We start from the raw sequence: 26,234 nt of genomic DNA, 5'->3' as shown, positions 1-26,234 counted from the left end.
ACCCATAAAAAAAAAAAGTATCATATTGTACTTCATCAAGCGCTGCTGGTAGAAGATAACGTATTGTGTGAGAATTAATGACAAAACGTTTTTTTAGTGCTTGCTGAAGGACATTTCTAAACAGTATGGCATCTTTGCAGCTAACAAAGCAATGTTCAATCGTTTCCGGCACATCACATAGACGGCAGTTAACAGACGAAAAAAAAAATGCCCTTTATTTTTAACCATGTGTTTACCGCCAATGTTTCAGAGTGGAGTTTATAGAAGAAGTTTTTGAATTCGGTGGAATGTACGTTTTGCGCACTCGCTTCAACACATCGCGGCCTGGAAGATTGGAGTACAGTGAGCGGTACAACGGAGGTGGGAAGAGTGTACTCTGTAGATCCTTATACAGCACTTTGCACGATACTGTTTACAGGTATTCTACAGAAAAGCGAGCTTTAATGAACTGAACTGCGAGGTAAACTTCCTGCATGAATCCCCACAAGCATGGGCGTTCGAAGAAGTTTGATGAAACAATCAAATCTGCTAAGCAATCAACAAGTGTAACCTGCAAGAAGGAACGGATTAGAGGATGGGAATTATCTCGAAAAAAGAAGAATCGTGACACTATTTGCCATAGAAGGTGTTTTAGTCCTAACCCAGCCTCACTAACTGGCTTGAATATATTATCACGACGCATGGGCTCAACAGTCGAAGACCATATGAAAGTAGCGAAAATCCGATGAAAGCGTTGTAAATAGAATCTTGCGCAATGAATAAGTTGCAATACATAGTAAAGCTTTGTCGCTAAGAAAGTATTGCAAGCTTCATCTCTCCGAAATATTGAAAGTCAATGGGGAACAAATATCTGGGCCTGTCGTTCAAGCTTAGGGACACATTCCTTCCAGTAATGCGCATTGAATATACATGCATGCAATGGTACACCGAGGTATGTTGGAGGAGTTCTTGTCCAATTAATCCCCGCAAAGTGGTTCGGTGTGCTACCCCACAAGCCGAACCACAGTCCTACACTTTTCGAGGCTCCTGATGCTACGCCAAACTTTTCAATAGCATATACCACATTTTCGACACTTGGCTTATCTTCTGATACTTTGCCAAACTTTTCAATAGTATATACCACATTTTTGACACTTGGCTAATCTGTGCAAAAGAATGTGACGTCGTCTGCATAAGCTAATACTTTAACCTCACTGCCTAATATACTGAAGCCGCGAATGCAACTCGACTGTATTTTGCTTAAGCACAGTGGTTCTACATAAAGTGCAAATAGCAGAGGTGACATCGGGCATCCCTGTTTTACAGAAGAGCGAATAGAAACAAGCTTGGAGAGTTGACCATTAACTATATCATACGAGTTGAGCATTCATTATAGCATAGTTTAACACCTTTGAGAACCACTTTGCCAACATTGGCTTGTTCGAGAAGAGAAAAAGGAAGGAATGACAAACATGATCAAAAGCTTTTGCTAAGTCTACCTGTAGTGTTGAAAGATGTTTTTGAAAACCATGACAGTATCGAAGCACTGTACGAGCGACATGTATATTGGTTTGTATGGATCGACCCCTGATTCCACATGTCCAATGCGACCCAATGAGGATCGACATAGCAAATTGCATCCTATTTGATAATACTTTTGCGAAAATTTTGTAGTCCACGTTTGACAGCGATATTGGTCTGGAGCCCTCGACGAAGCGAAGTTTTTTCTTGTCAGTTGTTTTCGGTATAAACACAGTGTGACTTTTGCAAAATGATTGTGGGAGTGTATCCATGTCATAACTTATTTGAAAAATATTCAGCAACATAGGAGCAAGTGTTTTCTTGAAAGCTTTGTAAAATTCACCTGAGATGTTATCAGAGCCAGGTGTTTTCAATAAAAAGAAGTTGTAGATTGCCTGCTTGATTTTCTGTATACTAATGTGTTCGTTAATGACTTCACAATCATTGTCCTTGAAGGGGTTCACTAAAGAAACAAAATTAGCCTTGATGTGAACGGCAGGATCATCAGAGGGAGAGTTATAGTACTGTTATAGTACTTTTCGAACGTCAAAGTACTGTCTCTATTATCTTTTATGAGCACACCGTTAGAGTACAAGTCTGGAATAACTTTAGAAGTTGAATGGCGTTGCTCATCAAGTAAAGCTTGGTTCGTCGGTTGCTCAGGACTTAAATTGCGCTTGTTCCGAGATCTAATACGTGCCCCTTGGTAGTGCTCGAGCTGCATCATATCTCTGTAGTTGGCACTTAATATTCTGAAGGTATCTGATGTACTTTCCCGGCAGTTCGCATTTCATCTCATAAAATTACAAAGGCTTTTAAGAAGTATCTTTCTATCAGTCTTTCTACAGAAAGATTCAACAGCCCCAATTTCTAAAGCTATACCACGAACTTCTTGTTTAAAAAGCTCCCAGAAGATATGCGAACCAATCGAAAAGAATTGCTTTATTGCCATCTGGACACGATTCATAAATTCCTGATCACAGAGGAGTTTCGCATTTACTTTCCATAGGGCCCACTGGGGACGGGCTTGTTTGTGACGATTTTCACCAATTTGTGCAATAACAATACAATGGTCTGAGAATGATACCGCTTCGGTGCCTGCAGGACCGAAGCGGTATCATCCGGTCAAGGCGAGCATGAGAACTGTCCTGTACTCTTGTATATGCTGTTGCCCGATTCGAGATCTCGATGTCAATTAGTCCTGCATTATCTACAATACCGGATAAAAGCTCCCCACTCATGTCTCTCTTTCCAGAATGATCATTACGATCAATAGCTTCACATACGCAGTTGAAGTCTTCCATAAGTACCATGCATCTGTCGACGTCAATAAATTAAAAAGATTTATCGGCCATGGGCTGAGATGCTGCTCAGGTTTTCAGCCAGCAGCAATGACTACCGTGTTGTACTTCCTCGCCTTCCCACCGGTAAGGTCGTTGTGGACTCTGTTTTTCTACATGCGGACTTAGCTGGTTGTTTTTATTGGGTTCAAGATTTCAGAGATGCTCTTCGGGACATCATTGACATGAAGGCAATAAACTCCATAGGACAATTTTAAACGCCTCATGTTTGGATGTTAACATGCAAGTCAGCACTGACGAAAACAAAGTTGGTCACAAGAGGCGAATTTTTCGTCAAAAGTCGTCGATGCCTCGTTATTGACCCGGAGCCCACGGAAGTGAAGGTGAAGCTTATGTGGCTTCCTGAGCGCTTGGAGGACACCTATCTTCACGAGGCACAGCAAGCTTTTTGGAAGGTCAAGACAATATCACAAGAAAGCTGGAAAGTAGCGGGCATGGAACAAATGCGGACGCTAAATAGGGATGCCTTGTCCCTTGCTGATGGAGTTCACGTTGCTGATATTCGTCATATTCTTGTTGTCTTCGAAGTGCAAAGCCTTGTCCTGATACCTGGCCGCCCACCACTTTGCCTTCGGTGCAGTAAGGTTGGACACATCCGTCGGAACTGCAAGACCCCTCGCTTTGACAACTGTCGACGCTTCGGTGATTTGGCCGAGGATTGTGTTATGACATACGCCAACAAGCTGCGACAGCGCACACAACAGCCAGACAATAGCCTACAAGATCACATTATGGTTGCCAGCGAAGTTCTGCACGCAACAGCAGATACGCCGACATTTTCAGATGCTTTGGGCTCTACCACGAAGAATCCAGAATAGAGAAGAAACTCACTCGCTGTTGACACAGTTCAAACTTCTGCGTGCAAAGAGCGAAGTGAATCATGCAAGCAACATACCCAAAATGGCTCCGCACAACCCCTAGCACAAGTAGGAGTTCCTATGAAGAGTGCTGTTGCGCTGACCCATAAAGGTGCCGAAGAACCGCCAGTACAAGACAGAGACTCTGGGCAGGTTTCCGCAGAGAGTTCTTCACCTGCTTGTGCTGCAGCTCCGCAGCAACTTCTTCATCATGCGTGGTGTGGTGTCAGAAGATGATATGCAGATTTCTACGGATGCAGCAATACCGAAGCGTCGCGCATCGTGGAGCTCGGATTCAAGCAAAGGGAGTGATGCAGCGTCAGCGACTAGGAAGTCACGCCGTCGCCGAAAGTCCATGCCCAAAGGAAAGTGTCGCCGATCCCGATATAGGAGGCCTAGCTAGTGGGGGTTCACGAGAAGCCTAAGCGCCAACTCTTGGGACTGATCAAGTGGGACTATAAGTGAATTGGAAGGTAGTCACCATGGCGCAGTCAGAGTGACTCATCTTTACTACCTTGAATGTACGTGGCCTTAGGTCATCGCAGAAACAAGCACAGCTCCGTAGACTTCTCAATCGGAAGCGCCTCGACTTTGTCGCCATCCAAGGGATAAAGATCGAGAGCGAGGAAGAGACCGAGAAGGCCCTGCGGCCTTTTCTGTCTCAGTATAATGTGTGTGTCTCACATGCAAAAGGTTTATCCGCGAGCTGTTGGTTGTTTCTGAGAAAGAGCCTACCCTGTTCAGGATACGGCACTAGTGTTGATGAAGAGGGCAGGTATATATGCTGTGATATTTTGTCGCAAGGAGCGCCATGGCGAATTATCAATCTAAATGCATTTAATAAGGCTTCGAAACGACTTGAATTATTTGAAAAAGTGCGTAATTTAATAGATCCCGCCGGAGAACCAGTACGGCCATCGTGACCCACCTAGCCACTCGGCTAACAGGACAAAAACATTGAAGATGGCGTGCACAAAAAGGATACCTGATGATAGCAGATAAAAAGAAACACTTCCGACACCGGGAATCGAACCCGGGTCTCCTGGGTGAGAGCTAGGTATCCTTTCCGGAGAACAAGTAAGGCCACCGCGACTCGCCTAGCCTTTCGGCCAACAGGGTAAAATATTGAAAATAGTGTGCGCATATAGGAGACTTGATGATAGCAAACAAAAGAAAATACTTTCGACGCCGGAAATCGAACCCGGGCCTCCTGGGTGAGAGCGAGGTATTCTAGCCACTAGACCATGCCGGAGAACGTGTAGGGTCGGTGCGACCCGCCTATAGCCATTCGGCTAACAGGGTAAAAAATTGAATTTAGCGTGCGCAAATAGGATACCTGATCATAGCAGCTAAAAGAAAATACTTCTAACACCGGGAATCAAAACCGGGCCTCCTGGGTGAGAGCCAGGTATCCTAGCCACTAGACCATGCCGGATTTTTTGTCTTTATTGCCTGCTTGCATCACAAATGCATATGAAAAGGCTAAAACATGTCAACCATACCTTGGTTAATAATACAGTATTAAAATCGTTTAGGTTATTGATTGATATGTGGGGTTCAACGTCCCAAAACCACCATATGATTATGAGAGACGCCGTAGTGGAGGGCTCCGGAAATTTCGACCACCTGGGGTTCTTTAACGTGCACCCAAATCTGAGCACACGGGCCTATAACATTTCCGCCTCCATCGGAAATGCAGCCGCCGCAATCGTTTAGGTTAACCAATCGTTATTTTAGCAATCATTATTTCGTCCAGCTGACGTGCCCACGTAGCTTGTATACCTTGTATTGTAACATTAATCAAGTGTTTTTGTCCCTACTGATGCTATGCAGGGACGTTGAATCCAATCCAGGACCCTCCACTGCGGAATTGTCACAGTTGATTGAAGGTCAAAACAACATCCAAAAAAGGATTGATGATATCGAGCTGAAATTAAAAACTGTGGAGGAAACTTCTGAGATAATTAAAAGGGATTCAGCGATAAACTTCGCAGCCTGGAAAATACGGTTCAAGACTTAGAACGTAAGCTCGTTAATTTAGAGGACACAAGCGGGCGTAACAACCTTGTTGTGTTCGGCATACCGGAAAAGAATGAGGACGCCTCTGACGACCTCATGGATAGCGTAGTCTACAATGTGTTCAGGCATGCTTTAGACGTGAACGTAAACTCAGTCGATCGAATGCATAGGCTAGGGCGAAGGCAGCATGGTAAAAATCGGCCAGTGATTGCGAAGTTTTTCGACCACAGGGAAAAAGTTAACGTTCTCAAAAGTTGCTTCAAATTAAAAGGGAAGGGAATCTCAGTCTCGGGGGATTTCTCTGCAAGCACTAGGCACGTCAGGAAGTTTCTAGGGAAAAACACTTCAGATTATAGGAAATCGGGCACAAAGGTTAAACTTGTACATGACAAAATTATGATTGACAATCGATTGCTAACATTAAATGAAGTTCAGCGTGGAATGGTCTCTCTGCGAGCAGACCGCTTACCAGAGCAACTCGCAACAAATGAAACGACAAGAACGGGGAACTTTTCCGATGCCTAAATATTAACGCCCGTACTCTAGCAAAAAGTGGTGATTTAGACGGTGTTGTGTTAACGTATCACCCTCATCTTTTGATAATTACTGAAACCTGGCTTCGCACCGACGTTAGTGACGATGAGATCACGCCCCAGGGTTACCGCATCTATCGCAAAAATAGGAGTAGTCGAGGCGGTGGAGTTGCAGTCATATTTAAGGAAACCTTACAGATTGAAAGATTAACCGATATAGCAGATCTTGAATGCGTAATTGTGAAAGTAGACACAGGCGATCTTGAGTTCATAGTCGACGCTTTTTACCGCCCCCCCCAGACACAGACGAAGCATTCTTTGATAAGCTTAATGAATTTCTTTGCATGGTCCGCAGTTGCTCTAGTAATATAATAGTTGGCGGTGATTTCAGCGTTTCTTCAGTTATATGATACTGATTTTCTTGCACCGTCTTCAAATGCAGCGAAACGTTTAGTCGATATAGTCCTTTTTCATGATTCAACTCAACTAGTTAAGCAACCAACCCGCGTACAGAATGCTACTGCTACAATTCTGGGTCTTTTTTTCGTTAGCAACAGCATGCTGCGTCGTGTGGCAGACACCAATGTGCTTGATGGAATATCTGATCACAAATTGGTTTACATGAGCATTAATCTTAATGAACTTCCAAAAGGCAAGAGGGAAGAACGCGTGGTGTCTGTCTTTTCGCGCGCAAAAGGCGTAGAAATACTGCACACATTAGACTTACATTTTTCTCGATTCATTTTACTTTTTGAATGTAGTACTTGTACTGTTAACAACCTTTGGTGTTTCTTCAAAAACCTTGTGATGCAGTGCGTTCATGACTTTGTGCCAGACAAAATTCCAGATGACTGGAAATTCGGAAAAATTATCCCTATACCCATATCGCCTAACACTTCTCTCGTCTCCGCCTATAGACCGATTTCTCTACTTTGCTCATGCACGAAGGTATTAGAGCATATTATATTCAAGCATCTCTAAGTTCTTCTCGAGGAAAATAATTTAATCAATGACCGACAACACTGCTTTCGAAAAGGATTCTCAACCGTCACACAACTGTTGGAAACCGTTCATGACATTGCAGCTATTCTAGATAGGCAAGGCCAGATTGACATGATTTTCCTAGACTTCCAAAAAACATTTGATCGCGTGTCGCATCCAAAACTTCTCGCGAAACTTAAACCTATACTAAAGAACCGTACATTAACCTCATGGATTGAGGCCTACCTTTCTTATCGAAATCAAATAGTTTCTATAGATAACGTCCAGTCTGATTCACGACCGGTGAAATCGGGAATCCCTCAGGGCTCAGTGCTTGGGCGACATTTTTTTTTAATATTTATAGACGACATTGCCAATGATATCCCAGTTTCTATTAAGTTATTTGCAAATGATTGCTTTATTTATCAGGAAATACGTAGTGCAGGCGACCAGGTTGTTTTAAACGCAGCGTTAACGAAAATATCTTCTTGGTGTGCAGTGTGGCAAATAAAGATTAATGAAAAGAAAACGGTAGCTATGACCGTTACGCGCAAGCGGCTTCCTTTGAAACACTCATATTCCTTCAATGGTCAAAAACTATCGTTTGTTAAAACTTATAAACATTTGGGGGTTGTATTAGGTGCATATTTTATGTGGAATGAGCATATTGTCTACATTGAAAAGAAAGCTTTACAGAAACTAGCATTTCTAAGACGTTCTTTGTGCAAATCTACCCCAAAATTAAAATTAATTGCGTATAAAACTTTTATCCGTCCGATCCTCGAGTACACACCTGTGGTTTGGGACTTTCATAGCCAAGTAAATATTAAAACACTTGCAATGATTCAAAGAAAAACAATCCGATTTGTATATAATCGCTACAATGCTCTTACGTCACCCAGTGAACTGTTAAAAAAAGCTGACCTGGATACATTGCAGGCTAGACGGCAACACGATCGATTGAAAACATGTTTCTACTTTACCACGACAAGCTACGCATAAACAAGCACGCGTACATAAAAACGGTTCACCGCCGATCAACTCGTTCCGAGCATAAAAAAAAAAACTGAAGGAATATTCCTGTCAAACAAAAGCCTTTAAAAACCTATTTTTTCCGCACACTGTCATTAATTGGAATGCTCTTTCTGCCGTTCTGGTGAACTGCGAAACCGTTCAGTCATTCATGGAAAAACTTAAACGCCAGCAACCCACTTGACTTTGATCTTTCTTTGCGCTTCGCCCTCTATTATTCCACCGCGCATCCTGAACAGGCTTCCATTTATGTTCCACTTTCTATCAATTTTTTCATATCGATGCGTTGTATTTTTTAAATGTTGCCTATTTTTGAACCGTTCTATGATGTTTGTTTCTTAGTTCTGTATGAGCAGATGTTTGTCGTCATAGTTTTTTTTTCTACGTGTACGCGTAAACCCCTACAATTGTGCAAGTACTGGCGTTTTACTTTGATGCATTAGTTTTTGATGGTGTAGCTCTGCGTGACGTGTTTCCTTTCCTGTTGTATCTTCATATTTGTTTCCTTTTTTGTATCACCCACCCCTGCCTATAGGCCTCATGTGTGAGGCTGGCAGTACTTCTGAAATAAAAAAAAATAAATCATCGAGAATGGCCACCCACACGGGAGGCTCAATCTGGGCACAATATATTTACCGAATATACACGACACTCTCGATGAAGTAAACTCTTGCCGAGCGCACATCAACATCCACGTGTCTCACTGCCATTCTCGTTTTCCATAGACTGTGGATGCCAATGAGCATAAACATTTGATGCGGAACTTCCCCCTGCATTATCAGTAGGAAAGAAACGAATTCTAAGAAACGTAATCGGTAGTTCTTTTTTGAGGGTCCGCTGTAAGACATCCCAATGGAAGGTTGGGTCCCATCAGTCGATGAAAACATGTTCAACTGTCTCTGGTTTGTTGCAAAGTGGGCAGTTCAGAATCCAAGTGATGTCTATGTCTCTTTCATATAACCAAGTTTTAATGGGTAGGGTGTTTGTATGGTTTCAATACATCATTTCCCCGACCTCCACAGTTCACTGATCGGTACAGAGGTATTGCCAACAATGTATTCACTAAATCTCTGTACAATGTTTTTCTTGTCACGGAGCACAAATATTTCATTGACAAGCGAGTGTGTAAAAAATGAAAAGATTCGACCACTTCACGATAACAACCAGTGACACTTCATCCTGTCATATCTGCGGAAGTTACTATAATTGATGCAGTGCTTTTCCTAATTGAATCGACACAATTTGTCTGATAAAGATATGCGACAAACCCAGCCCGACACTGCGGACTCGTCGAAACAAATTTGTTCTGCTTACCCTCTCCCAACTAGATGCCCTTATGAATACGGCAAAAACTCGATGCATTTTTTACACATTTGAACGACCCATAGAGATTATTTGCAAATCGTACCACACTTTCGCCATTAAGAAAAGATTACACATGGTAGCTCGTTCAAACATTGATAAATATCACCCCTGCCAAGCCTTTGTTTTTTCCCTTATTCTCTCAGCCTCATCGCATCAATACTGAGAGCTGTCCTTATAGTGCTCAAGTGGAACACCCAAGTACTTAACCGGCGTTATAGACTAGCGGACGTCTGTGAAATGAGCCGGTGTATTGTCCCAGTTACCGTGCCGAATGCCGAGGCTCTTCTCCCAATTTATGTGTGCTCCAGATTGTTGACAGTATATGCCTTCACAAGGCTTACAACTTCAAGAACGCTGTCGCGATTCTCGCAGGAAACCGCGATGTCGTCAGCGTGTGCGAGTATGTTAACTTCAGTGCGCTGTAATCTTAAACCTCGAATGTTCTCATTGCGTATAACCGCTAAGCAGAAGGGCTTGAGATATGGCCTGAAAAGCAATGGGATTAGAGGGCACCATTGTCTGAGGGAAGACGTCAGTGAAATCTTTGCGCTGAGAGACTTATTATATATAATCTGGAGAGTACATTGCTCGTAAGCCAATTTCACGCCATCTAAGAATATTTTCCCAACATTGACGTGCCCTAAAACGAGAAAAAGGACGTCGTGGGATACGTGATCGAAGGCTTTCGCCAGGTCAAGCTGCAACAAAGCAACGCGTCCAGCGAAAGCATCGCAACACTCTAGCACACTTCGCGCTACATGGGTGTTTGTAGCAATCGTGCGGCCTTAAGTTTGGTGCGGACCGACAAGTTCTGTCACGACTGCTCCTAGTCTCTTTGCCAACACCTTCATAAATATATACTGTAATCAGTGTTTGTAAGACTGATTGGTCTGTATGCCCCCACCGATAAGAGTGCATTGTCGTCATCTATTTTCGGCATTAAAACCATATGCGCATTCCTGAAAGAGAATGGTATACGTCTATTTTTGTATGACTCTGCGTACAAATGTTCCAACACTTTCGCGAGCCAAGGTGCAAAAGCCTTGTAGAAAGCAGCTCCTAAGCCGTCAGGACCTGGTGACTTGCCTGCAGGAAGTTCTTCGATTGCGCGTTCAATTTCGCGCGCGCTTATTGGTTTCTCCAGACAACTTTTATTTCATCATCAACCCGGGGCATATAATTAAAAAAAACCGTGCTTCATATTCATCTCCCGCGTAGATTGGGTCTCCGAACAGTTCGCGGTAATGTTCTATGAAGGCTTGCTCTATCATATTCTTGTCCGAAGTAACGCCATCACGATAAGCAATCTGTCCTATCTCATTTTTCCTCGCGTACCGTTTTTCGCCGGCAATAGCGCGTTTGTTCGGCGTTTCACCAGCCCACAATCTTTCCGCACGTGCATGAATAACCACTGCTGTATATTTTTCTTTGTCAAAGGCTTCAATCTCGCTTTTAAATGTGTAGCATTTCTTAGCGAACTTCAGTGACTGTGAGCGTATCTATCTATCTATCTATCTATCTATCTATCTATCTATCTATCTATCTATCTATCTATCTATCTATCTATCTATCTATCTATCTATCTATCTATCTATCTATCTATCTATCTGTCTGTCTGTCTGTCTGTCTGTCTGTCTGTCTGTCTGTCTGTCTGTCTGTCTGTCTGTCTGTCTGTCTGTCTGTCTGTCTGTCTGTCTGTCTGTCTGTCTGTCTGTCTATCTATCTATCTATCTATCTATCTATCTATCTATCTATCTATCTATCTATCTATCTATCTATCTATCTATCTATCTATCTATCTATCTATCTGTCTGTCTGTCTGTCTGTCTGTCTGTCTGTCTGTCTGTCTGTCTGTCTGTCTGTCTGTCTGTCTGTCTGTCTATCTATCTATCTATCTATCTATTTAGCCACCTACGACTTTTAGCTCTCCTAACCATTTCGATAATGGTATCGATACCAAACTTGGTATGGCATAACATGACTGTATGAAAAACATTTCGACTAGTCATAACATGAAAATCATGGCATGGATGTCATGAATGTCGTGATTTACATTTATTGGTCCTACAGCTCTTGTGGTGGTTTCGTCCACATAGCATGTTGCAAAACTGGTATGGTATGACATGATTGCAGGGTGAACACAAGCGACAGACCCTAGCATGAAAATTATGACATGCGTGTCATGTAACAACCAGACTATATTCCACACTCATGATGCTCTCGCGGCCGTTTCGCTAGCTTCATACAAGCCAAATTTGGTATTACGTGATGTCAGTGGATGACTAAGGTATGGGACTGGTGCAAACATGATAATCATGAGATGTGTGTCATGTGAGAACATGACAACATGTCACAGTCAAGGCGCCAATACATTTCGACGTGGCGCAGAGCGCGTGCTCGCCGGCGTTCATTTCGACGCATTATGCTGGCATTGCGACGCCAGGCGCTGGTCCTGCCATATACTCGCAGGCGCGCGCCGTGGTGCGTTGCTTTGACGCATGTGCGTTTCAGCGCGTCCGGGTTTTAAGGATGTCGCGTCCGACCAGCGTCCGTCGGGCCGCGCCGACGGACGCTGGTCGCGCCTGGCGTCAGGCTATAGAGTGCTCGCGTTTTGCTAACGTAGCGTCGCTGTGTCCAGCGTGCGCGCGCGTCAACGCTACATTGGAGTATATTGGGCCCTTCATATTGCACTCGCGGTTGTTTTGCTAGCTCCACATATACCAAAATTGATGGTAAATGACGAGAATGAATGACGAAAGTATATGGTTTGTGGAAACATCATAATCCTGACACGCGTGTCATGAAAGAAGATGACAACGTACCACGCTCATAGCGTGCTCGTGGTCGCTTCGCTAGCTTGACGTATTAGAAATTTGGTATCACGTGACATGAATTGAATAGGAATGTAAATGACACATCCAAACAAGATAATAAATACACAGAAGACGTGCGTGGCATTATTACGCCCACCTCCTAACATTGTGCTTATTTTAAAATGACATATCAACCTTTCTCAATCGTGCTTCGCATATCCTATACGTGGGATCTGCCATTTTTTTTATCTTTCCAATTTCTTCGTTATATTTTCCCGGCTCCGCACTGTCCATTGAAATAAAAAAAAAACAAATTCCTTCTGAAGCTCGTTTTCTTTCATGTGTTTCATTATTTTTTCTGGTAGTACCTATTGAGATCGTGACCATCTCTACGTGGACTTTGAATTTTTTTCATGCTTCCGCGTAATGTAAAAACGTATTTCTTAACAACTCTTTGATCTGGCTCGTTGCATCATTCACAAAGTGCTCACCATCTAGGCGATTTTCGTTAAAATTCAAAAACACCCAATCAAATTTAAGTTTTTTTTGGCTTAGTAGCTAGTGCAAACCACACTTAACTATAGTCGCTAAAGGACACCAGTTGTACGACATAGGTGCCACACAAAGGCCCCAGATTTAATGAGATATAGGCTCTGTCGAGTCTTGTCTGACACTCTTGCCGACAGTGCATAAACCGCGGCTGCAATGCACTCTGTCAATATGGTTGATTGGGCAAGTTGGTGTCCGTGTCTAACTAGTGCGCTCTTATTCCGAAACAGCAATGTACTCGCCATAAAGCGACCTACAGCCTCTAGTTTGTAGTGGCTTATTAAGTGTTCCAAAACACGGCACTCTTGTCGTGGGTGATGGTACGTTTGGCGCGATCTTCTGAAAAACACACAGCTAAAATCACCCAAAAAGATTATATGCCTTTCGCATTCCAGGTACTGTTCTACATAGCTGAAGAAAAGTTCCCTTTCATTCGCGTCGTTCGGGGGGAACACACGTCAATGAGTCTCCATTGTGATCTGCTCAAATGGAAATCAAGGACTATTAGCCGTCTGTTTTCGTTTACAGTGATGACCTCTTCAGTTATGCCTATACCCCTTCGGACCAAGTATCGACCACGCCGGAGAACGAGCAGGGCCGCCGTGCACCACCTAGCCATTCGGCCAACACGGTAAAAATATTGAAATTGGCGTACGCAAACTGGAGACTTGATGATAGCAGATTAAAGAAAATACTTCCGACACCGGGAATCGAACCCGGGCCTCCTGGGTGAGAGCCAGGTTTCCTAGCCACTAGACCATGCAGGAGAACGGAGAGGGACGGAGCGATCGCTTAGCCATTCGGCCAACAGGGTAAAAGTATTGAAGTTATATAGCGTGCGCAAATTGGAGACTTGATGATAGCAGATAAAAGAAAATACTTCCGACAACGGGAATCGAACCCGGGTCTCCTGGGTGAGAGCCAGGTATCCTAGCCACTAGACCATGCCGGATTTTTTCTTTATTACGTGTTTTTCTTTACAGGTGTTCACACAGAAACATGAATGATAAATTACACTTGGACCAATATTTGATCCGAAGTGCTCATATTAAAATTTTTTCAGGTTGCACAATTCCTCTAAGATTGCTAGCCAGCTGGGAGGTTCTTGTTGTTTATACGCCTCAGTGATATACCGCATATTTGCAATGAAGTTCTCCCGGACAGGACGTATGTTCTGGTCAAGATGTCTGTAAGCCATTGTGGTCTGCCAGATGCTGTGAAGGCTAATTAACATAACCATGTCGTATGGTATGCCGTCGTCATCATCCACACAGAGAAAACGAATGCCATGGCTTGTAATGGGGAGATCTTTTTTCAATGCTCTTTGAAGGATGTCCCAATGAAAGACAGCGTCCCAGCAATGAATAAACGCATGGTCTATTGTCTCAGGTGTTTTACAAAGTAAACAATTGGTTGTCCATGGTACATCGATTCCCTTGTCCGCTAGCCACTGCTTTACGGGGAGAGTCCCGGAATGCAATCTAAAAAAGAAAGTTTTTGCCCCTGCTTTTACTTTCATCCTATTGACTCTTTTCAAAACGTCCTGTCCGGGTCCTCCATTAAACATAGATCTGTACAAAGGTGTTGGGAACAAGATATCACCGAGATCCCTGTACAGATTTTTTAGCTTAATTGTTACAAGATATTATAGCGAAAAGCGCACTTTCAAAAACTCAAAAGACTGTATAACTTCTTTCAAAAAACCAGTCACATATCGACACATATCACTGTTTGTAGGCACAACAAAATTTGGGATGCGTGATGACAGCCTTACTTTTATCACTGTTTGCAGAAATTTGTTTCTTTGATCACGAAGGAAAGTAAACCGAGAGACAACTTGTCTAATAAATAAATGACATAAACCGAGTCCGCCATTGCTAACGGACTGGAATAAATTAGACCGGCTTGTACGTTCCCACGGCGATTTCCACACAAACACCGAGAAAATCCTGTGAAGCTTCAGTACATTGACGCGTGAGATACAGATAACTTGCATGACATACCAGATTTTCGATATCAAAACCATGTTGCATACAATCGCACGTGCGAATATAGACAGATTCCGACCACCCCAGGCATTTGTTTTTTGCCTTAGGATTTCTGCTTCCCCTTTCCAGTAATCCGCGTTGTCGCGATAGCTGTCCAAGGGTACACCGAGGTACTTTATGGGCTCGCTTTCCCATTTTACGTTAAGGAATACCTCGGGCCTCACATCCCAATTGCCGTACCAAAAGGCAGTTGTTTTATGCCAGGTAATTACACTGCCCGTCATGTCACAAAATTTATTTGCCATGTAAACGACTTCACGTATACTTTGTCTATCTAGGCAGAGTACTGCCACATCGTCAGAATTTGCGAGTAATTTTATCTCCGTGTTCTGTAACCGAAAGCCTTGCACACTTGAGTTTTCAATGATTGGTAAGCAAGAGGGTTCTAGGTAGATGGCGAATAACAATGCTGAGGCCGGGAATCATTGTCTGATAGAACTTAGTATTTTAATTTCTTCACTGAGCTGCTTATTGACTATCAACTTCGTTACACACTGTGAATATGCCATCTTCAAACCATCAAAAATTACGTCACCAACTCCCACATGCTTCAACACACTGAACAATACTTCATGGGAGACACGGTCAAAAGCTTTCTGTAAATCTATCTGCATGATTGCTATTCGTTCTTCAAAGGCGTCAGAAATCTCTAATACACTTCTTACTATATGTATGTTCGTTTGTGATGCTGCGACCCTTTATGCCGCATGTCTGGTGTGTCCCTACAATCTTTTCAATGATGTTCAGAATTCTCCTGGCTAAAACCTTCATGAATATTTTATAATCAGTGTTTAAGAGACTGATAGGTCGATATGACGTTACAGATTGAAGCTTGCTGGTATCATCTGTCTTCGGAATCAAGGCAGTATGCGCCTGTGTGTAAGAGCGTGGCAGTTTTTTTTTCTTTTTGTATGCTTCTACGATAACTTCGTATAGCGCAACTGCCATGTCTTTATAAACTTTATAAAACTCCGCCCCGATTCCATCTGGGCCGAGCGTCTTGCCTGTACTTAAGTCATCAATAGCTTTTTTATTTCCTGTACGCTGATAGGAGCCCCTAATATTTCTCGTGTATCAGCGTCAAGCTTGGGCATTGTATCAAGAAAGACATCACTAATACCCGTGGCCATCGGTACTCGTTTTCCGAGCAGATTGCGATAATGGTCCACAAACGCCTCCATTATCTTACCTTTTTCATTCGTCAGACTGTCATTGCGTACTATTTCTCTGATTTCATTTCTTTGTGCGTATTTTTTTTCGTCACCCAAAGGTCGTTTTGTGGTTGTCTCACCTATCCAAAGTTTTTCACTTCTAGCTCTTATTATAGCGCCTTTATACTTCTATTTATCTAATATCACCAGTTTGTTTTTAGTATCTGTTATTTCATTAATAAAGGAGCCGGGTTTCACAGTTTCTTCCTGCAAGATCGCTTGTAATTGCCTTCGCAGGTTCTTTTCCGCCTGTTTCTTCTCGAGTTTATTTTTTGTAGATCGTTCTATTGCATTCATTTTAACCTCTTGTTTGAAAAATTCCCACTTTGTTTCACAGTCATCTTTTTGATTACCGTAGAGTTTTGGAAGGGCTTCGGTTACATCTTTACCATAAGAGTCATCATTCAAGATTTGGCTGTTTTGTTTCCACAAGTGCCACTTAAATTTCGAAGTCCTCTCTTTAGCGCCAAGTGTGAAACTAACCATACAGTGGTCGCTGAAACACACTGGTGTAACAACATATTCATCACAGCACATAATTAGGTCCAGTGATATGTAAGCTCTGTCTAAACGTGCGTGGCTTAGACTCTGAAAGTGCGTAAACTGAACACTGCAATTAGACATACATAAACCAACACCTTCCAGGCCATTTTCTGCAATCATCTCATTTAACAACACTGCGCTTTTATCAAATGACTGGGCCGGCATGGCACGGTCCTCCTTTCTACAAACACAGTTAAAATCACCAAAGAGGACTACATATTTGTCACATTCCAGTAAGTTACTAATTTCTTCAAAGAAAACTTCCGTTCACTGTCTCGGTTCGGAGCATAAACGCATATGACCCGCCATTCGAAATTCAAGAAAGAAAAATCACACACTACGAAGCGTCGTTTATCGCTGCTTGCTACCCTTCTTTCAACAACGCCTATCGATCATCGTATGAAGAGCGCACACCCTCCTGATAAGCCATCAGCATGGGATGCACAGATGTTATACATTGAGCGAAAAGGTAACATCATATGATCGGTATCTTTCTCTGTTGCTATTTTAGTTTCCTGCACAGCAATCGCATCCAAGTCATGCTCCGAAAACAGCCTACTTAACTGGTACTGCCGCCTTCTTAAAACTCATCCGCGTACATTTAAGCTGGCAAAACGCTTTGATCTTTCAAGTTTCAGGCTTATTTTTTTTAAAAACAAGTAGCTGCTCACCATACCGTCTTAGCCGAACTCCACCTATTTAGTCGTCCGGCGCATCTTCTTGGCAGAAGGCGGCAAGTAATGTTTGTTCAAGGGGCCGTTTCCCACCCTCCTTTTTCCTCCTGTTATATTATGTTTGACCACCATGGTCACTGCCTCCGAAGGAGAGCTGCTTTTGATGGCGGTTCTTGATTGCTTATATCACTTGATTCTGTTGAGGCTGCGTCTCGTGGTCGTTTTTCTTACCGTACCTGGTTCCTCGGCGTCGTGCCACTCCATGGCACCACGCTCGGCAGGTTTCTGGACAGTTGGAGTAGATGATTCGCTCTCATCTGTTGCAGCGGTTACATCGTTTAAAACATCAGTCTCCTTTGCGCTCGTCAATGATTCTGCGGCCGCTGGCATACACGCACGTTCACTTGTTTTTCGTGCTTCTTTCACATCCATCACGCCTCCTGTACTGAATGTTTCTCCCGCAGAAGTCACCTGTGATTTCGCCGATGCATCCGCGATAGGTTGCACTCCCCCCCTGTCAGTTGACCTTGGCGGTTCTTTCTGCAATCGCGTCATGCCTGCTGCACTAGGTGTTTTTCCTTCACAAGCCGTTTTTGATTTCACCGATTCTTCTGCTTCGGCCTCGTCCATAGTGAGCTCGGATTTATCCATGCTCCCGGTGTTCAGTGCAGCAGCTGCATGCGTCTTCGTGCAGTTCCCAGGGGCGTGTCCAAAACGCTTGCAAGTGTCACACCGCGGGGCTCGACAGTCCCCCCTAATGTGGCCAATCTGCTGGCAGTGCAAACACCGCGGCGCTCTTCCGGTTGCCACAATAAGTGCGAGCTCTCCTCCAACTCGTAACTGGTGAGGTATATCGTCCAGCGTAACGTTAACCTTTAGCCGGAGCGTCACGGTTCTCGTCATGGTATTCTGCTGGGTGTAGCCGTCCATTCGCCACTTATCCACTCCTACGTCAAGTACCGGGCCGTAGGGGGTCAGTGCGTTTCCTACGTCCTCTTCTCGTACGTGGTAGAGCAACCAATGCAGCTTCAGACGGACGTCGCGGTAGCTTGGGTCGATTATCATGCATTTAAGGCCTTTCACAGTCAATTGCGGATTAGTGATAAGTTTCTTTACACCTTCAGTGCTTCTGCACGTCACTGCCCACACGTGGTTCATTTGATAAGAGCCAAGCGCAAGAACCTCGGTGGGCTGAACACGTCGAAAAAGTGGCTCGTGAAAGTCTTCCGCGTGATAAGGTCTTCCTTTTACATCCGCATGCAGAAGAACACTGTTCTGAACCACCTACCCATTCGGCAGAGGGCGCAAAATAACAGCATAATCCTGGGGCATTTCAATCCTGGAACCGCGGCTAAGCTGAGCCGCTGATGCCGTTCCTACGGAGCTCATGATACACACGTCCGCACGCTTTCGCAACCGGAAGTGGAATCCCACTAGACCATGCCGGAGAACGGAGAGGGGCGGAGCGATCGCTTAGCCATTCGGCCAACAGGGTAAAAGTATTGAAGTTATATAGGGTGCGCAAACTGGATACTTGAAGATAGCAGATAAATGAAAATACTTCCGACACCGGGAATCGCACCCGGGACTCCTGGGTGAGGGCCAGCTATCCTAGCCACTAGACCATGCCGGAGAACGGAGAGGGGGGAGCGATCGCTTAGCCATTCGGCAAACAGTGTAAAAGTATTGAAGTTATAGAGCATGCGCAAATGGAAGACTTGATGATAGCAAATAAAAGAAAATACTTCCGACACCGGGAATCGAAGCTGGGCCTCCTGGGTGAGAGCCAGATAACCTAGCCACTAGACCATGCCAGAGAACGGAGAGGGGCGGAGCGATCGCTTAGCCATTCAGCCAACAGGGTAAAAGTATTGAAGTTATATAGCGTGCGCAAATTTAAGACTTGATGATAGCAGATAAAAAAAATACTTCCGACACTGGGAATCGAACCCGGGCCTCCTGGGTGAGAGCCAGGTATCCTAGCCACTAGACCATGCCGCTTCTTTTTTCATGGTATTTATAAAGTACTTGGGCAATAAAGACCATATCAAGCGAACAAAAGTACAATCAAATCGCCAAAGTAAGCGCACAAGCGTTACTCATAAACACTAAATGGCTAACACAGCGTGAGTTCCTCACATGAAGAGTTCTTCACATCGTGTTATACAAACAAAATAGGGGTGAGGTCAAACAGTTCTCTAAGACAGAGTACCAGTCCGGTCTAAAGTCTAGCTCGTCGTAGATGTTTTTTAGGTGGATAGCCATTTGAATGAAGTGTGTGCTTGAAGAGGTGGTGGGCTCTGCATTGCGGTCTTGCATTCGTGTCTTCCACAAGCTGTGCAAACCCATGAGGAAAAACATATCATATGGTACTTCATCAAGTGTTGCTGGCAGAAGATAACGTATTGTGTGAGAATTAATGACGAAACGTTTTTTCAGTGCTCGCTGAAGGACATCCCAAAATAGTATGGCATCTTTGCAGCTAACAAAGCAATGTTCAATCGTTTCCGGCACATCACATAGACGGCAGTTAACAGACGGAATGAAAATACCTTTTCTTTCTAACCATGGGCTTACCGCCAATGTTTCAGAGTGGAGTTTATAGAAGAATGTTTTTGAATTCGGTGGAATGTACATTTTGCGCACTCGCTTCGACACATCGTGACCAGGAAGATTAATTGGCGTACAGTGAACGGTACAATGGAGGTGGGAAGAGTGTACTCAGTAGGTCCTTATAAAGCACCCTGCGCGTTACTGAGTACAGGTATTCTACAGAGAAGCGAGCTTTAAGGAACTGAACTGCGAGGTAAACTTCCTGCATGAATGCCCACAAGCATGGGCGTTCGGAGAAGTTGGATGAAACAATTAAATCTGGTAAGCAATCAACAAGTGTAACCTGCAAGAAGAAACGGATTACATGATGGGAATTGTTTCGAAAAAAGAAGAATCGGGACACTATTTGCCATAGATGAAGGTGTTTTAGTCCTAACCCACCCTCACTAACTGGCTTGAATATATTATCACGACGCATGGGCTCAAAAGTTGAAGACCATATGAAAGTAGCGAAAATCCGATGAAAGCGTTGTATATGGAATTTTGTGCAATGAATAAGTTGCAATACATAGTAAAGTTTTGTCGCTAAGAAAGTATTACAAGCTTCAGCTCTCCCAAATATCGAAAGTCGATAGGGCACAAATGTGTGGGCCTGTCGTTCAAGCTTAGGGACACGTTCCTTCCAGTAATGCGCACTGAATCTATATGCATGCAATGGTACACCGAGGTATGTTGGAGGAGTTCTTGTCCAATCAATCCCTGCAAATTGGTTCGGTGTGCTACCCCACAAGCCAAACCACAGTCCTAAACTTTTAGAGGCATTTAAACGAGCTCCTGATACTACGCCAAACTTTTCAATAATATATACCACATTTTCGACACTTGGTTTATCTGTGCAAAAGAATGCGACATCATCTGCATAAGCCAATACTTTAACCTCACTGCCTAATATTCTAAAGCCACGAATGCAACTCGACTGTATTATGCTTAAGCACAGTGGTTCTAGATAAAGTGCAAATAACAGAGGTGACATCGGGCATCCCTGTTTTACAGAAGAGCGAATAGAAACTGGCTTGGAGAGTTGACCATTAACTCTCAGACGAGTTTAGCATTCATTATAGCATAATTTAACGCCTTTAAGAACAACTTTGCCAACATTAGCTTGTTCGAGAAGAGAAAAAAGGAAGGAATGACGAACACGATCAAAAGCTTTTGCAAGGTCTACCTGTAGCATTGCAAGATGTTCTTGAGAACCATGACAGTATTGAAGCATTGTTCGAGCGACATGTATATTGGTTTGTATGGATCGACCTCTGATCCCACATGTCTGATGAGACCCAATGAGGATCGACATAGCAAATCGCACCCTATTTGCTAATACTTTTGCGAAAATTTTGTAGTCCACATTTGACAGCGATATTGGTCTGTAGCCCTCGACGAAGCGAAGTTTTTCCTTGTCAGTTGTTTTCGGTATTAACACAGTGTGACTTTTGCAAAAAGATTGTGGGAGTGTATCCATGTCGTAACTCATCTGAAAAATATTCAGCAATATAGGAGCAAGCGTTTTCTTGAAAGCTTTGTAAAATTCGCCTGAGATGCCGTCAGGCCCCGGTGTTTTCAATAAAGGCAAGTTGTCGATTGCTTGCTCGATTTCCTGTAGAGTAATGGGCCCATTAATGACTTCACAATCACTGTCCTTCAAGGGGTTCACAAGAGAAACAAAACTAGCCTTGAGGTGAGCGTCAGGATCATCAGAGGGAGAGCTAAATAAGCTGTTATAGTACGTTTCGAACGCCAAAGTAATGTCTCCGTTATCTTTTATGAGCACATCGTTAAAGTACAAGTCTGGAATAACTTTAGAAATCGCATGGCGTTGTTCATCAAGTAAAGCTTGGCGCGTCGGTTGTTCAGAATTTAAAGTGCGCTGGTTCCGAGATCTAATACGTGCCCCTTGGTAGCGAGCAGCATCATATCTCTGTAGTTGGCACTTAATATTCTCAATATCTTTGATGTACTTTCCCGGCATTTCGCATTCCATCTCATAAAGATTGCAAAGACTTTTAACAAGTATCTTTTCATCATTCATTCTATAGAAAGACTTAACAGCCCGAATTTCTAAAGCTATAGAGCGAACTTCTTGTTTAAAAAGCTCCCAAGCAGCGAAGATATGAAAACCAATCGAAAAAGATTGCCTCAATGCCATCTGGATGCGATTCATGAATTCCTGATCACAGAGGAGCTTCGCATTCATTTTCCAAAGGGCCCACTGGGGACGGGCTTGTTTGTGACGATTTTCACCAATTTGCGCTATGACAATACAATGGTCTGAGAATGATACAGCTTCGGTGCTGCAGGAAATTTTACGAGATAGGAGTGATGAGGACACGTAAATCCGGTCAAGGCGAGCATGAGAGCTGCCTTGTACTCTTGTATATGCTGTTGCCCGATTCGAGACCCCGATGTCAATTAGTCCTGCATTATCTACAATACCGGATAAAAGCTCACCACTCCTGTCTCTCTTTCCAGACGAATCATAACGATCAATAGCTTCACATACGCAGTTGAAATCTCCCATAAGTACCGTGCATCTGTCAACGTCAATTAAATTACGCACTTTTTCAAATAACTCAAGCCGTTTCGGAACATAATTAAGTGCATATAGATTGATAATTCTCCATGGCACTCCTTGCAACAAAAAATCACAGCATATATACCTGCCCTCTTCATCAACACTAGTGCCGTATGCTGAACAGGGTAGGCTTTTTCTCAGAAACAACCAACAGCCCGCAGATAAACCTTTAGCATGTGAGACACACACATTAAACTGAGACAGAAAAGGCCGCAGGGCCTTCTCGGTCTCTTCCTCGCTCTCGATCTTTGTCTCTTGGATGGCGACAAAGTCGAGACGCTTCCGATTGAGAAGTCTACGGAGTTGTGCTTGTTTCTGCGAAGACCTAAGGCCGCGTACGTTCAAGGTGGCAAATATAGGTCGCTCAGACTGCGCCATGGTGACTACCTTCTAATTCGCTTATCGTCCCACTTGATCAGTCCCAAGAGTTGGCGCTGAGGCTTCCCGTCCCCAGCAGGCCTCCTAGATCGGGATTGGCGACACTTCCCTTTTGGCATGGACTTTCGGCGACGGCGTGACTCCCTAGTCACTGACGCTGGGTCACTCCCTTTGCTTGAATCCGAGCTGGACGATGCGCGACGTTTCAGTATCGCTGTAGCCGTAGAGATCTGCATATCATCTTCCGACACTGCACCTTGATGGAAAAGCTGCTGCGGAGCTGCAGCGCAAGCAGGTGATGAACTTTCTGCGGCATCCAGCCCAGAGTCTCTATCTTGTACTGGTGGTTCTTCGGCATCTTTGTGGGTCAGCGCAACAGCACTCTCCAAAGGAACTCCTACTTGTGCTAGGGGTGGTGCGGAGTCGTTTTGGGTATGCTGCTTGCATGATTCACTTGGCTCTTTGCACGCAGAAGTTTCAACTGTGTCAACAGCGAGTGACTTTCTTTCCTCTTCTGGATTCCTTGTGGTAGAGTTTGCAGCATATGACATTGATGGAGTGTCTCCCGTTGCATCCAAAACCTCGGTGGCATCCATAATATGCTCTTGTAGGTTATCATCTGGCTGTTTTGTGTGCTGTCGCAGCTTGTTGGTGTATGTCATAACACAATCTTCGGCCGAATGACCGAAGCGTCGACAGTTGTCACAGCGAGGGGTCCTGCAGTTTCGACGGATGTGTCCAACCTTACTGCACCGAAGGCAAAGTGGTGGGCGGCCAGGTATCAGGACGAGGCTTTGCACTCCGCAGACAAAAAGAATGTGAGGAATATCCGCAATGCGAACTCCATCAGCAAGGGACAAAACAACATCCCTATTTAGCGTCCGCATTTGTTCCATGTCCGCTACTTTCCAGCTTTCTTGTGATATTGTCTTGACCTTCCCAAAAGCTTGCAGTGCCTCGCACACATAGGCGTCCTCCAAGCGCTCAGGAAGCCACATAAGCTTCAACTTCACTTCCGTGGGCTCCGGGTCTATAACGACGCATTGACGACTTTTGACGAAAAATCGCCTCTTGTGACCAACTTTGTTTTCGTCAGCGTTGAGTTGCATGTGACCATCCAAACATGAGACATTTGAAATTGACCTATGGAGCTTATTTCCTTCAAGTCAATGATGTCCCAAAGAGCATCTCTAAAATATTGAACCCGGTAGGGGCGACCAGCTAAGTCCGCATGTAGAAAGACAGAGTCCACTACAAGCTTATCGGTGGGAAGGCGAGGAAGTACAACACGGTAGTCGTTTCCGCTGGCTGAAGCCTGAGCAGCACCTCGGCCCATGGCCGATAAATCCTTCGAAGCGGAGAACATTAAAAACGCGTCCGTTCAGAACGTAGTCTTCGTCTTTCTCTTTTTTTGCCTGTCTGACTCACGTAAACAATACACATATTAACAGATAATTACGCAACACAATCCAAAACATTGTAAAAACCGTGGCTCAAATGATGTGGCCACGCATCTGTTAAAATGTTTTTATCGTCGATAGTAATTCGACGCGCGGCAACCACTCTGGGGTGAATTCCTGCAACTTTTGTTCATCCACAAAATTTCTCATATAATCTTTGAAGTACTGGGTGGGCGCTCGTGCATCTACATCAAATTGAATGGCTGCCATCCTGGATTTCCAAATGCTATGAAGAGCAATAAGCATTATCATATCATAAGGGGTACCGTCGTCACTTTGTATTTGCAAATAGCGAATGTCATGTGCATCAAGGGGGAAATCTTTTTTGATCGTGCGCTGGAGCACGTCCCAAAGAAAGACGGCATCCCAGCAGTCAAGGAATACATGCTCAATTGTCTCCTCCTTTCTGCATACTATGCAATTCGTGCCCCAAGGACGCAAAACCCCTTTGCAGCCATCTTTGTTTGGATGGTCAGCGTACCGGTATGTAATTTGAAAAAGAAATTCTTAGCACCTGGTGGTATTTTTATCGCCTTGACGCGCTTTAGTACAGTGTGGCCATGGCATACATTGTAAAGGGACCAATACAAAGGCACTGGTAAAAACACATCACATAGGTCCTTGTGCAACTTTTTACGTCGGACTTGACTCAAGTATTCAAGTGAAAACCGCACTGACAGAAACCTACAAGAAAGCACAACTTCGCGGAGAAAGCCATAAACGCCACTAGGTACGCTGCAGGTTGATACAACCATGTTAGGCAAGTGTTGCCCCAGGCGAAGTTGGCAGACAGTGCGAAGGAATGGGTTGTCGACGTCTCTACAGAAACAAAATCGATTGAATACCTGTCTGAAAAACAACTGCGACAAGCCCAGTCCTCCATTTCGCACTCGAAGGAATAAATTGGTCCGACTCGATCTTTCCCAAGACGATTCCCACACAAAGACAGCAAACACACGGTGGAATTTTCGGATATTTACCCTTGAATAATGTAAGACTTGTAAGATACCAAATTTTACTCACTAAGAATATGTTGCAAATTGTGGATTTAGAAAACATAGACCAATTCCAGCCATTCCATTTGTTCACTCTTTCCCGCAGGTTATCCACTTGGCTCCTCCAGTATGAATCGCTGTCTTTGTAGCATTCGAGGGGGCACCCAAGTATTTCACCGGTGTCGTAACTAACCTTATGCTGGCAAAACTGTCTGGGGTTTCTTCCCAGTCACTGTGCCAAAAGCCAAGGCTTTTTCCCCAGTTTACAGCGCTGCCACTTGCAGCACAGAAGTTAGTAACGCATTTGACACCATCTGCTATGCTGTCAGAGCCCGCGCAAAAAATGGCAATATCGTCTGCATAAGCCAACAGCCGGACTTCAACCTCGTGCAGCTTAAACACACGGACACAGTCATTCTCTATGACACTCAAACAAAAGGACTCTATGTACAAACAAAACAATAGTGGTGAGAGAGGACAACCCTGACGAACCGAACGCTTGACTGGGATGCGCTTCCCCACCACCTTGTTAACGATTAGCCGCGTTGAGCAGTCTCGGTACGCCGTGGCAACCCCCTCTGATTATTTTCCCTAAATTCACATATTCTAGGATGTACAGCAGAATTTCATGAGGCACCCTGTCGAAAGCCTTCTCGAGGTCGATTTGCAGCTTTGCCACTCGCGCACCAATAGCGTCGCAACATTCGAGGATGCTCCGTGCTGCGTGTATGCT

At 44.1% G+C, this 26,234-nt stretch overlaps 2 non-coding genes and 1 pseudogene across 2 annotated transcripts; all 3 read right to left on the bottom strand.

Moving 5' to 3' along the window:
* Positions 1-3,313: 3,313 nt before the first annotated feature.
* LOC119171460 (uncharacterized) lies at positions 3,314-24,412 on the bottom strand (annotated as a pseudogene).
* TRNAE-CUC (transfer RNA glutamic acid (anticodon CUC)) lies at positions 13,706-13,777 on the bottom strand. The gene has a single exon. It is a non-coding gene; the product is annotated as a tRNA-Glu (tRNA).
* TRNAE-CUC (transfer RNA glutamic acid (anticodon CUC)) lies at positions 13,891-13,962 on the bottom strand. Its single transcript has one exon. It is a non-coding gene; the product is annotated as a tRNA-Glu (tRNA).
* Positions 24,413-26,234: the final 1,822 nt, after the last annotated feature.

This window comes from Rhipicephalus microplus, chromosome 3 (genome assembly GCF_043290135.1).
Source record: "Rhipicephalus microplus isolate Deutch F79 chromosome 3, USDA_Rmic, whole genome shotgun sequence".
NCBI lineage: Eukaryota > Metazoa > Arthropoda > Arachnida > Ixodida > Ixodidae > Rhipicephalus > Rhipicephalus microplus.
Note: the sequence above shows the minus strand (reverse complement) of the source record. Positions and strands in the feature narration are given on the sequence as shown.